Here is a 13,119-nt window from a genome sequence, read left to right as displayed (position 1 = left end):
AGCACAATTGGAATCATGTAGTAAGCAAAAAAGTAGCCACCCTTTTCCTTGACCACTTTGCACACTCTTGGCATTCTCTCAAACCTTTTCATGAGGTAGTCACCTGGAATGCATTTCAATTAACAGGTGTACCTTCTTAAAACTTCATTTGTGGAATTTCTTTCCTTCTTAAAGCGTTTGAGCCAATAGGTTGTGGTGTGACAAGGTAGGGATGGTTTACAGAAGATAGCCCTATTTGGTAAAAGACCAAGTCCATATTATGCCAAGAACAGCTCAAATAAGCAAAGAGAAACAACAGTCCATCGTTACTTAAGACATGAATGTCAGTCAATACGGAAAATTTCAAGAACTTTGAAAGTTTCTTCTCGTGAGGTCGCAAAAACCATGAAGCGCTATGATGAAACTGGCTCTCATGAGGAAGACCCAGAGTAGCCTCTGCTGCAGAGGATAAGTTCAGTAGAGTTAACTGCACCTCAGATTGGAGCCCAAATAAATGCTTCACAGAGTTCAAGAAACACACATCTCAACATACACTGTTCAGAGGAGACTGCATGAATCAGGCCTTCATGGTCGAATTGCTCCATTGAAACCACTACTAAAGGACGGACACCAATAATAAGAAGAGACTTGCATGGGCCAAGAAACACGAGCAATGGACTGTTAGACTGGTGGAAATCTGTCCAAATTTGAGATTTTTGCACTTCAATGTGTGTGTGTATAGAATCCAGGGTGTTTAGTTGGGTCTACTCTTCATTATAAAACTGTTTGTTGAATGGTTTAAAATCCATCAGAAGATGAATAAGTCTTGACGGGGACAGAGCTTGTTTTGCCAAGGAAAGTGAAAAGGACCGAGGGAAAGTAAAATGGAAAATACATGGAAAGGAACATGGAAGATCCTCAAAGAACATTGCATTTTCAAGATCATGTAACATCAAACATAACATCAAAATGCATCATATTCCTGCCCTTACAGAAAAACCACATGATTCCAACATACATTTTATGTGAGCACAAATTTAATTTTGGAACACAACGTGATCCCATTTTCACATGTGTAGTTTAATGTAATCACATCACATTTACATATTATCACATTATCCTCACATAAGATTACATTAAAACATGTTTTTGGAACACTTCCCGTGTTCACATGTGAAATTCCTGTTGTTTTTGCCTAAACGCCCTGCAGTTCTGTCACGCCCTGGCCTTAGTTTTCTGTGTTTTCGTTAGTATTTTGGTGAGGCCAGGGTGTGACATAGGGATTTATGTGGTTTGTTTTGTCTGGGGTTGTTAGTAGGAATGGGATTGTGGTTAGAGTAGTACTCTAGGTAGGTCTATGGTTGCATAGAGTGGTTCTCAATCAGAGGCAGGTGTTTATCGTTGTCTCTGATTGGGAACCATATTTAGGCAGCCATATTCTTTGAGTGTTTTGAGGGTGATTGTTTTTTTTTTTTTTTTTTTCCCCCTCTTCCCCTTCCTTCTTCCTTGTTTTGTAGATTGTTGAACTTTACTCTTTATTAAAGATGTACAAAACTAACCACGCTGCATTTTGGTCTGCCTCTCTTTCAACTAGAAGAAAACCGTTACAAGTTCCACACTCAAGGTTCTTAATAATGCTTTAAAATACACATGTATGATTGTGCATGTGTAATGGGTTGAAAACAAAGTCACTAAAAACTGACACACATTTATTATTTATCCCCCCCCATTTGTTTAAGTATTTGTCTTAATGAATCTAAAATGTATTTTCTACATACTTGTGCGTCAGCAGTCCATCAGGCCAATAGATGATGATGTTGCACTGTTGTAGCAGGAGAAACAGCAAGTTCTGGCCAAGCGCTCACCATTCTGCAGAATAAGGACCAGAACTTTACAGAGGTAAACTGTGTCGGTTCTTTTTACTATTACAGGTATGTAACAGCACTTCAAAACGTTCAAGTATATACACAATATGTAATAACATGCTATTTAACAACTTTGTCCAGATATTATCACGTTAGGAAAGTTTTGTTTTGGCTTTGTGTTGAACTGAGTGAGAGAAGGTGATTTACATTGAGTGAGAGTCACAGAGACTATGTTTACTGAGTAGCTTACTTGTACTGGATTTTGTCTAGGAGATTTTTTATCAATAATCCATTTGTTATGGATTTCTGAGTTGGTTTTACATGTTATTGGTTGTTTTGTGTAAAATTGTGCTCACGAGCTGTTAAAGTGGCCGAGCACGCTCAGTCTGGTGGACTTTTAGTGCATACAGTGAGAGAGAGACGATTTTCTGGAGGTGCCACTATCTTAAATCTGAATGTATTGTTGTCACTTTTCTATAGAGGTAGCGGTATATAGAGAAACATTCAGTTATTTATGGTTTCATATATAGGTGTTTCTATTGTATGAATGTGAAATACATTGTGGTTTTCATGTGAAACCATACACTAAGAGAGGATTATTTGTGGAACATTTTTGAATTCTGCTTTAGGTAAAGTGCATTTATGTTGTGTAATTTAAAGTGTGCACTTGTTTGATGTGAATATTTTCAAAGTACTAACAAGAAAATAGACAATTGAACAAGAGAGAAACCTCAGCTTCACATGTACTCTGTCTGCACACGCATCCACACATGCACATACACATGGACAAACGCACACTAATGTTCTCTCTCGTGTTTGTCAGCAGTTCATCGTGGCCCTGTCGTTCACCTCCTTCACCAAAGCTCTGTCAGGGACCTACATGAAGAGTGCCATCACTCAGAGAGACACTTTGACCTGTCCAGCTCTCTCATCGGACTCATAGACGGCAGCTTTGAGATGGGTATCAACAATAACATTGAGTTGCTTGAGAATTCATGTAGTAAAAACCAGATACAGACTACAGTATGATCCATTTTTTTTGTGGTTCAATCAGACTCTGCTCTCAATACTGTCCAGTTTTATAGTTGTTCCTATTAATTGATTGACTGGCGTTTGTCCATGACTCTACTGTCAAACCTCTAACATGGTTTTATTTGATGCTGTGTTGATACAGACTAATATCCAAAGTGATATGCCATTTTTAGTTGAAAAAAAAAACAGTGTTTATAATTTGCGATTCCTGACTACTGTAGTGTTGTGGTTTCTTGCAGGTAACCTGCTGTTCCTGGCTGTGGTCAGCCATTTTGGGGCGAAGCTGCACCGGCCCAGGTTCATTGCTATGGGCTGTTTCCTCATGGCTGTAGGATCCTTCCTCACAGGCCTACCACAATTCTTCATGGGACGGTAAAACAACTGAAATACTGGTTAAACTTGTACTTGTAGAGATACTCCAATGCGTAGGATAGTTTCACTTTAGAAATAAAGAAATGTATCCAGTTGTTGATTAATCTCAGTTAACTTCGAACTAAAGTCTTGTGTAACTGGTCAGCTGCTTGATTATGTTTTGTGGCCATACATGTTAAGAGAAGGGATTAACTTGTTATGGCTGCAATCCCGTTAACGGGATAAGTGTCATCAACAACCGCTGAATAGCATAGCCCTACATTCAATAAATATTACAAAAACTATTTATATTCATGAAATCACAAGTGCAATATAGGAAAACACAGTTTAGCCTTTTGTTAATCTACCTGTCATGTCAGATTTTGAAATTATGCTTTACAGCAAAAGCAATCCAAGTGTTTGTGTAAGTTTATCGATCGCTCGACAAAACATTAAGTACACTTAGCATCAAGTAGCTCGGTCACGAAAATCAGAAAAGCAATTAAAAATTAATCGTTTACCTTTGATGATCTTCGGATGTTTTCACTCACCAGACTCCCAGTTACACAACTAATGTTCCTTTTGTTCCATAAACATTATTTTATATCCAAAATACCTCCGTTTGTTTGGCGTGAATTCACCAATTTGTTCAGAAATTCACAGGAAAAATGTAAATGTAAATGTAAATATCGCAGACAAATTCCAAATAGTTTCCATAATGTCCACAGAAACATGTCAAATGTTTTTTATAATCAAACCCTCAGGTTGTTTAAAAAATATATAATCGATAATATATCAACCGCAAATGTCTTTCACTGTAGGAGAGGGAAAAGCAATAGCTGTCCAAACTCTGTTGCGCAAGCAAAACTCATGTGACCACTTGACGAGATGTTATCTTTCTGGCTCATTTTTCAAAACAAAAGCCTGAAACTTTGTCTGAAGACTGTTGACACCTTGAGGAATCTGGTTGATATCCCTTTAAATGGAGCAAAGGGAGGCTATGGAACATGGAGTTTACAAAATAGAAGCCACTTCCTGTTTTGATTTTCCTCAGGGTTTCGCCTGCAATATCAGTTCTGTTATACTCACAGACAATATTTGGACAGTTTTGGAAACTTTAGAGTGTTTTCTATCCAATACTAATAATAATATGCATATATTAAGAACTGAGACTGAGGAGCTGGTCATTTACAATGGGCACCTTTTCATCCAAGCTACTCAATACTGCCCCTGCATCCATAAAACGTTTGGACAACAAAGGCAAGGTATTGGAGTGGCCATCACAAAGCCCTGACCTCAATCCTATAGAAAATGTGTGGGCAGAACTGAAAAAGCGTGTGCGAGCAAGAAGGCCAAAATTCACACAACTTATTGTGGGAAGCTTTTGGAAGGCTACCCATAACGTTTGACCCAAGTTAAACAATTTAAAGGCAATGCTACCAAATACTAATTGAGTGTTTGTAAACTTCTGACCCACTGGGAATGTGATGAAAGAAATACAAGCTGAAATAAATCACTCTCTCTACTATTATTCTGACATTTCACATTCTTAAAAAAAAGTGGTGATCCTAACTGACCTAAAACAGGGAATTTTTACTAGGATTAAATTTCAGGAATTGTGAAAAACTGAGTTTAAATGTATTTGGCTAAGGTGTATGTAAACTTCCGACTCCAACTGTATACAGTGTATATATATATATATATATATATAAAACTCAGCAAAAAAAGAAATGTCCTCTCACTGTCAACTGCGTTTATTTTCAGCAAACTTAACATGTGTAAATATTTGTATGAACATAACAAGATTCAACAACTGAGACATAAACTGAACCAGTTCCACAGAAATTTCACTAACAGAAATGGAATAATCAAAATCAATGGTCAAAATAAAAAGTAACAGTCAGTATCTGGTGTGGCCATCAACTGCATTAAGTACTGCAGTTCGTCTTCTCCTCATGGACTGCACCAGATTTGCCAGTTCTTGCTGTACCATGTTACCCCACTCTTCCACCTAGGTACCTGCAAGTTCCCAGACATTTCTGGAGGGAATGGCCCTAGCTCTCACCCTCCGATCCAACAGGTCCCAGATGTGCTCAATGGGATTGAGATCCGGGCTCTTCGCTGACCATGGCAGAACACTGATATTCCTGTCTTACAGGAAATCATGCACAGAACGAGCAGTATGGCTGGTGGCATTGTCATGCTGGAGGGTTATGTCAGGATGAGCCTGCAGGAAGTGTACCACATGAGGGAGGAGGATGTCTTCCCTGTAATACACAGCGTTGAGACTGCCTGCAATGACAACAAGCTTAGTCTGATGATGCTGTGACACACTGCGCCAGACCATGACGGACCCTCCACCTCCAAATCGATCTCGCTCCAGAGTACAGGCCTCGGTGTAACGCTCATTCCTTCAACGATAAACATAAATCCGACCATCACCCCTGGTGAGACAAAACCGCGACTCGTCAGTGAAGAGCACTTTTTGGCAGTCCTGTCTGGTCCAGCGACGGTGGGTTTGTGCCCATAGGTGACACTGTTGCCGGTGATGTCTAATGAGGACCTGCCTTACAACAGGCCTACGAGCCCTCAGTTCAGCCTCTCAGCTTATTGAGGGTAGTCTGAGCACTGATGTAGGGAATGTGTGTGGGAAACATGGGAAACTGTTTAAACCCTTTACAATGAAGATCTGTGAAGTTGGTTGGATTTTTACGAATTATCTTTGAAAGACAGGGTCCTAAAAAAGGGACGTTTATTTTTTTGCTGAGTTTTTTATATGAGTTACAGTAGTTACAAATTCACCACATTCATGATTTTATATGGGAATCAAAAAGCTTTCATTAATGTTCATGTGCTGATGTGCTCAGCACTGTCAACAGACCCCATTACGACATCACAATGTAACGGAAGCCTTGCCATGATATCATTGCTGGTTCCATCTGACAAGCAACATTTCATTTCCACTCATTTCATGATAGATCTCTCACAGAGATAGGTTAAGTTCTTATTTTGAGAGTGTTAATATTTATCATCAATGGCTTATTGAGGGAGAAAATCAAGTGCGTTTGACAAACTCCAGAAGGAGAACTCACAGATGAAGAGCGTCCTTTGGTGGGAGAACGGAGATCTAGAGTCTCAACCCTCAGTGTATCGTATGAAGGTCCACTTGTTCGGCGCAGCTTCATCTCCTGGTTGCGCCAACTATGGTCTCAAACATCTTGCTGCCGAAGGACGAGGAAGCTTCAGCGAGAAGTCTATCCAGTTCATAGAAAGGAACTTTTATGTTGATGATGGGTTGACGAGCGTACCGTCTGAAGCTGAATCGGCCCAGCTGGTGAAAGAAGCAAGAGAGCTTTGCAGCATCGGCAAACTTTGGTTACACAAGTTTATCTCTAACAGCAAGGAAGTTATAGCCACAATTCCCAAGGAAGAACGTGCCGAGGGTGCCAAAGACCTGGATATGGCTCTGGGTGAACCACACATGGAGAGAGCGCTTGGTGTACTGTGGTGTGTCGCATCAGATGAGTTCCAGTTTAGAGTAGTTGTCAAGGAACGCCCACTCACAAGAAGAGGAGTGTTGTCTACAGTAGCCTCTGTATATGATCCGCTTGGGTTTGTGGCACCCTTTGTCCTGGCAGGGAAGCAGATCTTGCAGAGGATGTGTCGTGACAAAATCGACTGGGATGACCCCCTTCCAGATGACCTACGTTCCCAGTGGGAATTCTGGCTCCAAGGTCTACAAAACATGTCTGAAGTAAGGATCCAACGAAGCCACTTGCCATCAAGTTTCAAGGAGGTGCAGAGTTATGAGCTCCATCACTTCTCCGACGCTAGTACCTCAGGTTATGGAGAGTGCTCATACCTCAGAACAATCAGCACCGCAGGAGAAGTTCATTGCTCCCTAGTTATGGGGAAGTCGAGAGTCGCCCCCTCCAAGGTTACGACCATACCACGACTGGAACTTTCAGCAGCGGTGGTAGCTGTTCGAACAAGTGACATGCTCAAAAAGGAGCTAGAGATACAAGGTCTACAGGAATACTTCTGGACAGACTCAAAGGTAGTTCTTGGCTACACCAACAATGAAGCCAGAAGATTCCACGTCTTTGTAGCTAACCGTATTCAACGCATTAAGCAAAGCACAGATCCCGAACAATGGAGATATGTGACCTCTGAAGAGAATCCTGCGGATCATGCTTCCAGAGGTCACACATCAGAACAGCTCATGGCTTCCAACTTGTTCACAGGTCCAGACTTTCTTTGGCATGAAGAACTTCCCAAAGGACAAGTCAAGGGGGAAGAGTTCTCAGACAATGATCCAGAGCTGAAATCCCTGGTCCATGATACCCAAGCAAAGGAAGAAAGATCGTTACTAGATCACCTTCATAAGTTCTCAGACTAGGCAAGAGTGGTAAAAGCTATTGCCAGGCTCAAACGACGTGTCAAGGAAGCCATAGGCTTAAAATTGAGGTCCAGTGAAGCTACAAGCATAGAAGAAAGGAGAGTGGCAGAGCTCACCATTATAAAGATGGTTCAAGAAGCAGCCTTCTCCCATGAGATACACAACCTTAGGTACCAGAAAGACATCAAGACCAAAGATAAAGCAAGCAAGTTGCATAAATTGAGTCCATTTCTGGATGAGCAAGGTATCCTCAGGGTGGGAGGTCGCTTGGCTCATGCAACTCTTCATTCCATGTGAAGAAACCTGCAGACCCCTTTCACAGAAATCACTGGTGATTGGTGGGAGTGTAACTGACAGTTAGACTTACAGGTTATGTCGTTGTCTTTTGTTTGAATTGTTTACGTGTCCGCTGTGCGGGGGAAATGATAATACAAGCGGAACTACGTAGCTAATACTGTTGTAACAGGGATCCTTATTGTAGCAACACACTGTTGGAGGGAAGGCAATCCTGCGCTGCTAATTAGCTAAGTTTTCATGTCATCGGGTGTAGTTCATAAAGGTTGAAGAGTGTATGTTAGGATGAAGTGTGAATTCATACCAGGAATAATACGTGTGAAGTTTGATTTCCTCCCTTCTGTACAAGCAGCCAATGAGGTATTTTTTCCTTTATTCATGTGTTTAATCTGAACCCGTTATAACGCTGGTTAAACTGTTATGCATGTAAGCACTTCAGAGTTATACCAAGCTAATAAGTCACTCGTAAGATAAGGTTGTAAGAGTGTGCTTAACTGTATTTTTCATTTACTTTATAGTTCTCACGAAAGGTGATAATTCTGACTAAAACTACAGAATAAAGCCGCCAGTTAAAATCAAGGAACGGTTGTGCTCGTGGTTACTGAAGGGAGCTACAGACAGCCCACCCAGGCCTGCTCTCCCTCCTACCAAGCCCAGGAGCAAACAGCCTCGGCCTATAAGGTTTCTTAGCTTACCAAAGGCTGCCACCATCAGGTCAGTCGCTCTCATGTACTCACACTAATGTAAATTAGACAGGGAGGTGAAGCTAAGTAGAGTGATAGAAAAACAGTAGGAAGGGAAGGGACACAAATGGAGTTAGCCCAGGGATAAGACATTTTTCCACACTTGATGTGCCTGTTTCACAGTGTTTCACGGTTTTTTTGTAGGTATCGGGATTGTGAATTAGTAGGGTTATCTAGAAAAGTCTATGGGTGCCTGAAGTGGTTCTCAATCAGAGGCAGGTGTTTATCGTTGTCTCTGATTGGGAACCATATTTAGGCAGCCATATTCTTTGAGTGTTTTGTGGGTGATTGTTCATGTCTCTGTGTTTGTTGCACCAGATAGGCTCAGTCACTTCAGTTTTTCTTTTGTTCCTTGTTTTGGAAGAGAAGAGAACGAGCGCCATTCTCCTTGCGGAGATAGTGCAAAATACATCAACACGGATGGTCCGTGGATTGGGCTGGCCAACACGATTTTTGCTTGGAAGGAAAAGGAGTTGGAGCCTTTAGGACGGGAAACTTTTGGAAGGATTATATTGATGGGGATTCTAAAGCTGACGGTGAAGGACGTGTTTTGTTTCCAAGGCAACTCGTTGGAGGGAGCATACGACGTGGCACTATATACAGAGGAGAAACACAATGATATCCTGAGAAGGGCAAGAGCAGTGGGAGGTGAGAGGCCGATGAGCCACTATGAAATAACAAGCCTGGCGAAGAACAACTTTAGGGTTGTAACTGTCAACATTTACAACCCATACGTTAATGACGAAGAGGTGAGGGCCTTTCTGGGGAGATACATGGATAACGTCTCCTCAGCAAGGCACCTCAAAGACTCCCTTGGGTTTTGGAATGGGAGGAGAGGCTTCCAGGCCCTCCTCAGGGAGGACCCAAAGGGACAAGGTGGCTACCTCCATCCTCCTGCTATGTTCTCCCTAGGGGCTGACAGGGGGACGTTGTTTTATGCACGTCAGCCCCCATTTTGCAGGCGCTGTATAGCCTACGGCCACATTTTCACCTCGTGCAGCACAAGAAAATGCAGATATTGTGGATCTGAGGAACACGAGGCGAGGGATTGTGAAGAGCCTAAGGCGTGCCACGGGTGTGGCTCGTCAGCACACCTGTGGCGGGGGTGCCCGGCTCGTCAGAGGTCATATGCGTCTGCGGCTGGGGGGGAGCAGGAGCGGGGGATGGGGGAAGAAGAGGAGGGGAAGGAAGCACGCCTCATGACCACAGTACAGGTCCAGAGGGGAAGGCCGCAAGGAAGGAGGAGGAGCAAGAAGCGGCGGATGGAAGAGAGAAGGAAACGGAAGGCACGGGAGTAGGAGAAACAGGAAAAGTGGCAGAAGAAGGCAACCGAGTGGAGGAGCATGAGAGAGAAGAAAGCGAGGGAGGAGTGTTGGAGAAGGAGACGGTGGAAGAGCAAGTGGACTGGGGGGAAAGTGCCCTGGTGGAAGAGATGAGGGGTATGGTGGAGGAGCTGGCGGGGGGGTGGTATCTCTCCACTGCCGCCATCACCAAAGAAGAGAATGAAGAGGAGGGTGCGATTGGCCGACAGTGAGAGGGAGGGGATGGCCAAGAGAGTAATGGGGGTGGGAGAAACCTCTGGGTTGCTGTTGGTTTCCCCAGGCCCTCAACTTCTGTTGGGTGGGGACACACCTAACAAGACTCAGGACTGGGTACAGGAGGAGGTGGGGAGTTTTTAGTTTGGGGACTCAGCCTCCCCGATTTTTTTCCAATCCAGCTGCAGTACTGGGGAGGGGGAGGATTGTGGGGGTAGACCCAGGGTGCAGGGCACCCCGGAGCCAAACACTATTCCTGCATCCTGGGTTGGTGAGATGGAGGAAGAGGGGGGATGTCGGGAGGACGTATGGTGTTCTCACCGGTAGATATGGAGCAGGGGAGCATCAGGTGAGTCTCCTGTTTTTTTTTCTGTCTGGGTTTAGAATTTGAGTGTATTACATGTTTTTATTTTATTCTTTCATGGGGTCTAATTTTACTTTTGTTAGTTTGAATGTAAGGGGTTTAAGGGATTTTGTTAAGAGGAGGGCGGTTTTTAGTTATTTGGAGGGTGTGGGGTTTGATTTTTGTTTTTTACAGGAGGTTCACCTGAGGGATGGAGGGGATGTTAGTAGGTTTAAGAGGGAGTGGGACAAGGGGGAGTCGGTTTGGGGTATTGGGGGGGTGCACTCATCGGGGGTAGGGATTTTGTGTGGGCACAGGGAGGTAAAAGTGGAGGGGTCTTTTGTGGTGATGCAGGGGAGGGTTATAGGGGTTGATGTCACGATAAGGGATTGTAAATTTAGATTAGTGGTGGTGTATGGGCCACAGGTGGTGGCAGACAGTAGGGAGATGGTGGACTGTCTGGCGCCCCTGTGTGTCACAAATAGGAAATGAGTGATAGGGGGGGACTTTAATACAGATTTAGGAATAGGGGGGGATAGCAGTGCAGGCGCCATCACCGGGCTAATGGCTTGCCATGGTCTGGTTGATGGTGGCCTGCACACTACTCCGAAAATGGCCGGTCCTACATGGCGCAAATCCAGGGGGGTTGCGCGGAGGCTCGACTATATTTTTGTACCCAGGTCTTTGGGTAAGTTGTCTGGGCGGCTGTTGCCTGTTTTCTTTTCGGATCACGACGGGGTGCTCCTGCAGGTGGGGTCGCCAGTCTGCCTCTTTGGTAGGGGGTACTGGAAGTTAGATCGGGATGTGCTGGAGGAGCAGGCTTTTGTTGACGTTTTTTTTTTTGGTTTCTTTTGGAGGCTTGAAGGCCTCCGGTCCATGTGCGAGGGGGTGTTAGAGTGGTGGGAATTAGTTAAGGTGAGGATTAGGGCTTTTATAATAGGGTATTGCAAGAGGAAAAAAAGGGAGGAGAGGTGGGAGGTGGATCGTATCCAAAGGTTAATTGAACTCGAATACGAGGCAGGCAACCTCGGCGGGTCGTTTGACTGGGAGGGATCCGCAACCCTAAAGGCACAGCTCAGGGAGTTGTAGGAGCGGAAGGCTCGAGCTTTCCTGGAGCGTGCGCATAGTGGCTTTCTAGAACATAATGAGACTTGTTCTGCTATGTTCTTTAAGTCGGTTAGGGCCAGACAAAGTAGGAAGGTAATGCATGGCATTAGGGAAGAAAATGGTAGTATAGTTAGAGAACCAGAGGATATGGTCAGGGTGACAACTGATCATTTCCAAGGTTTATTTAAGGAAAGGGAAATAGATGTAGAGCAGGGAAATGTGTTTTTAGAACACTTGTCCAGGCGGTTGCCGGAGGACATTAGAGAAGTGATGGAGGCCCAGATTTCACTAGAAGAGGTTGAGAGCGCTCTTAGGAGGATGGGAAAAGGGAAGGTGCCTGGGATGGATGGGCTGCCGGCTGAGTTTTATCTCAAGTTTTGGGGTATACTTGGACCAGTGGTCCTCGAAGTCTTGAAGGCCATCCTTGAGACGGGGGTCCCGGGGGGATCAATGGTTGTTGGTGTGCTGTCACTTTTATATAAGAAGGGGGAAGTAACAGACCTTGGCAACCGGCGGCCGTTGACCATGCTGTGTGTAGATTACAAGCTACTTGCAAAGGTTTTAGCAGACCGGTTGCGCACAGCCCTTCCCTACGTCGTCCATGAGGATCAGACGTGCGGGGTAGAGGGCCACTCTATTAGATGGAACCTACAGTTAATCAGGGACTCCATCGCTTGGGTTGAAGATGGAGGACTGCCTTTAATGGTAGCAGCGCTAGATCAGGCGAAAGCCTTTGATCGCGTGAATAGATCCTTTTTATTCAGAGTGTTAGGTCGATTAGGATTTGGGGAGAAGTTCATAGGATGGATTTGTACATTATATGTCGGAGCGGGGTGTCGAGTTAGTGTAAATAGTCACTTGGGTGATGTTTTTGACCTCTCGTCTGGGGTCAGGCAGGGGTGCCCATTCTCGGCTCTCCTCTTCGTTCTGTACATGGAGCCTCTGGGGGCTGCCATTTGGGCAGACACAGGGGTGGAAGGCTTGTTGATCCCTGGAAGTGGTGGGCTGCGTGTTAAGATGACGCAGTACGCCGACGACACTTCCTTGCTGCTGTGCAAGGACTCGTGCCTGACAAGGTCCCTTGCCATCTTTGGGGATTTCACCCGAGCGTCGGGAGCGGTTCTGAACCATGAAAAGTCTTCCGTCAAGTTTTTCGGAAGATGGCGCGGTAGAACGGATGTGCCCGGGGGGTTATCTCTCTGTGAGGGGGCACTGAGGATTCTCGGGGTCCATTTTGAGACCTCCGGCTCAGCGATGCTAAACTGGAACATGCGTATCGCAGTGGTACAGAGGAAGCTAGCAATGTGGAAGGCTAGGTATTTGTCTTTTATGGGCAAAGTCCTGGTCCTAAAGGTGGATGTGTTGCCATCTCTTTTGAATTTGGCGTACATCTACCCATTGCCGGCTTGTCTGAGGAGGCCTCTAGTGAAGCTTGTGTTTCAGTTCATGTGGAGTGGCAGGTGCGAGTGGG

At 44.5% G+C, this 13,119-nt stretch overlaps 1 long non-coding RNA gene across 1 annotated transcript; it reads left to right on the top strand.

Annotated features, from left to right (window-relative positions):
- Window positions 1-1,839: 1,839 nt before the first annotated feature.
- LOC135518580 (uncharacterized) lies at window positions 1,840-3,172 on the top strand. Its single transcript, XR_010452176.1, has 3 exons — window positions 1,840-1,910; window positions 2,668-2,805; window positions 3,116-3,172. It is a non-coding gene; the product is annotated as an uncharacterized LOC135518580 (long non-coding RNA).
- The last annotated feature ends 9,947 nt before the right edge of the window (window positions 3,173-13,119 follow it).

Source organism: Oncorhynchus masou, chromosome 28 (assembly GCF_036934945.1).
Source record: "Oncorhynchus masou masou isolate Uvic2021 chromosome 28, UVic_Omas_1.1, whole genome shotgun sequence".
NCBI lineage: Eukaryota > Metazoa > Chordata > Actinopteri > Salmoniformes > Salmonidae > Oncorhynchus > Oncorhynchus masou.
Note: the sequence above shows the minus strand (reverse complement) of the source record. Positions and strands in the feature narration are given on the sequence as shown.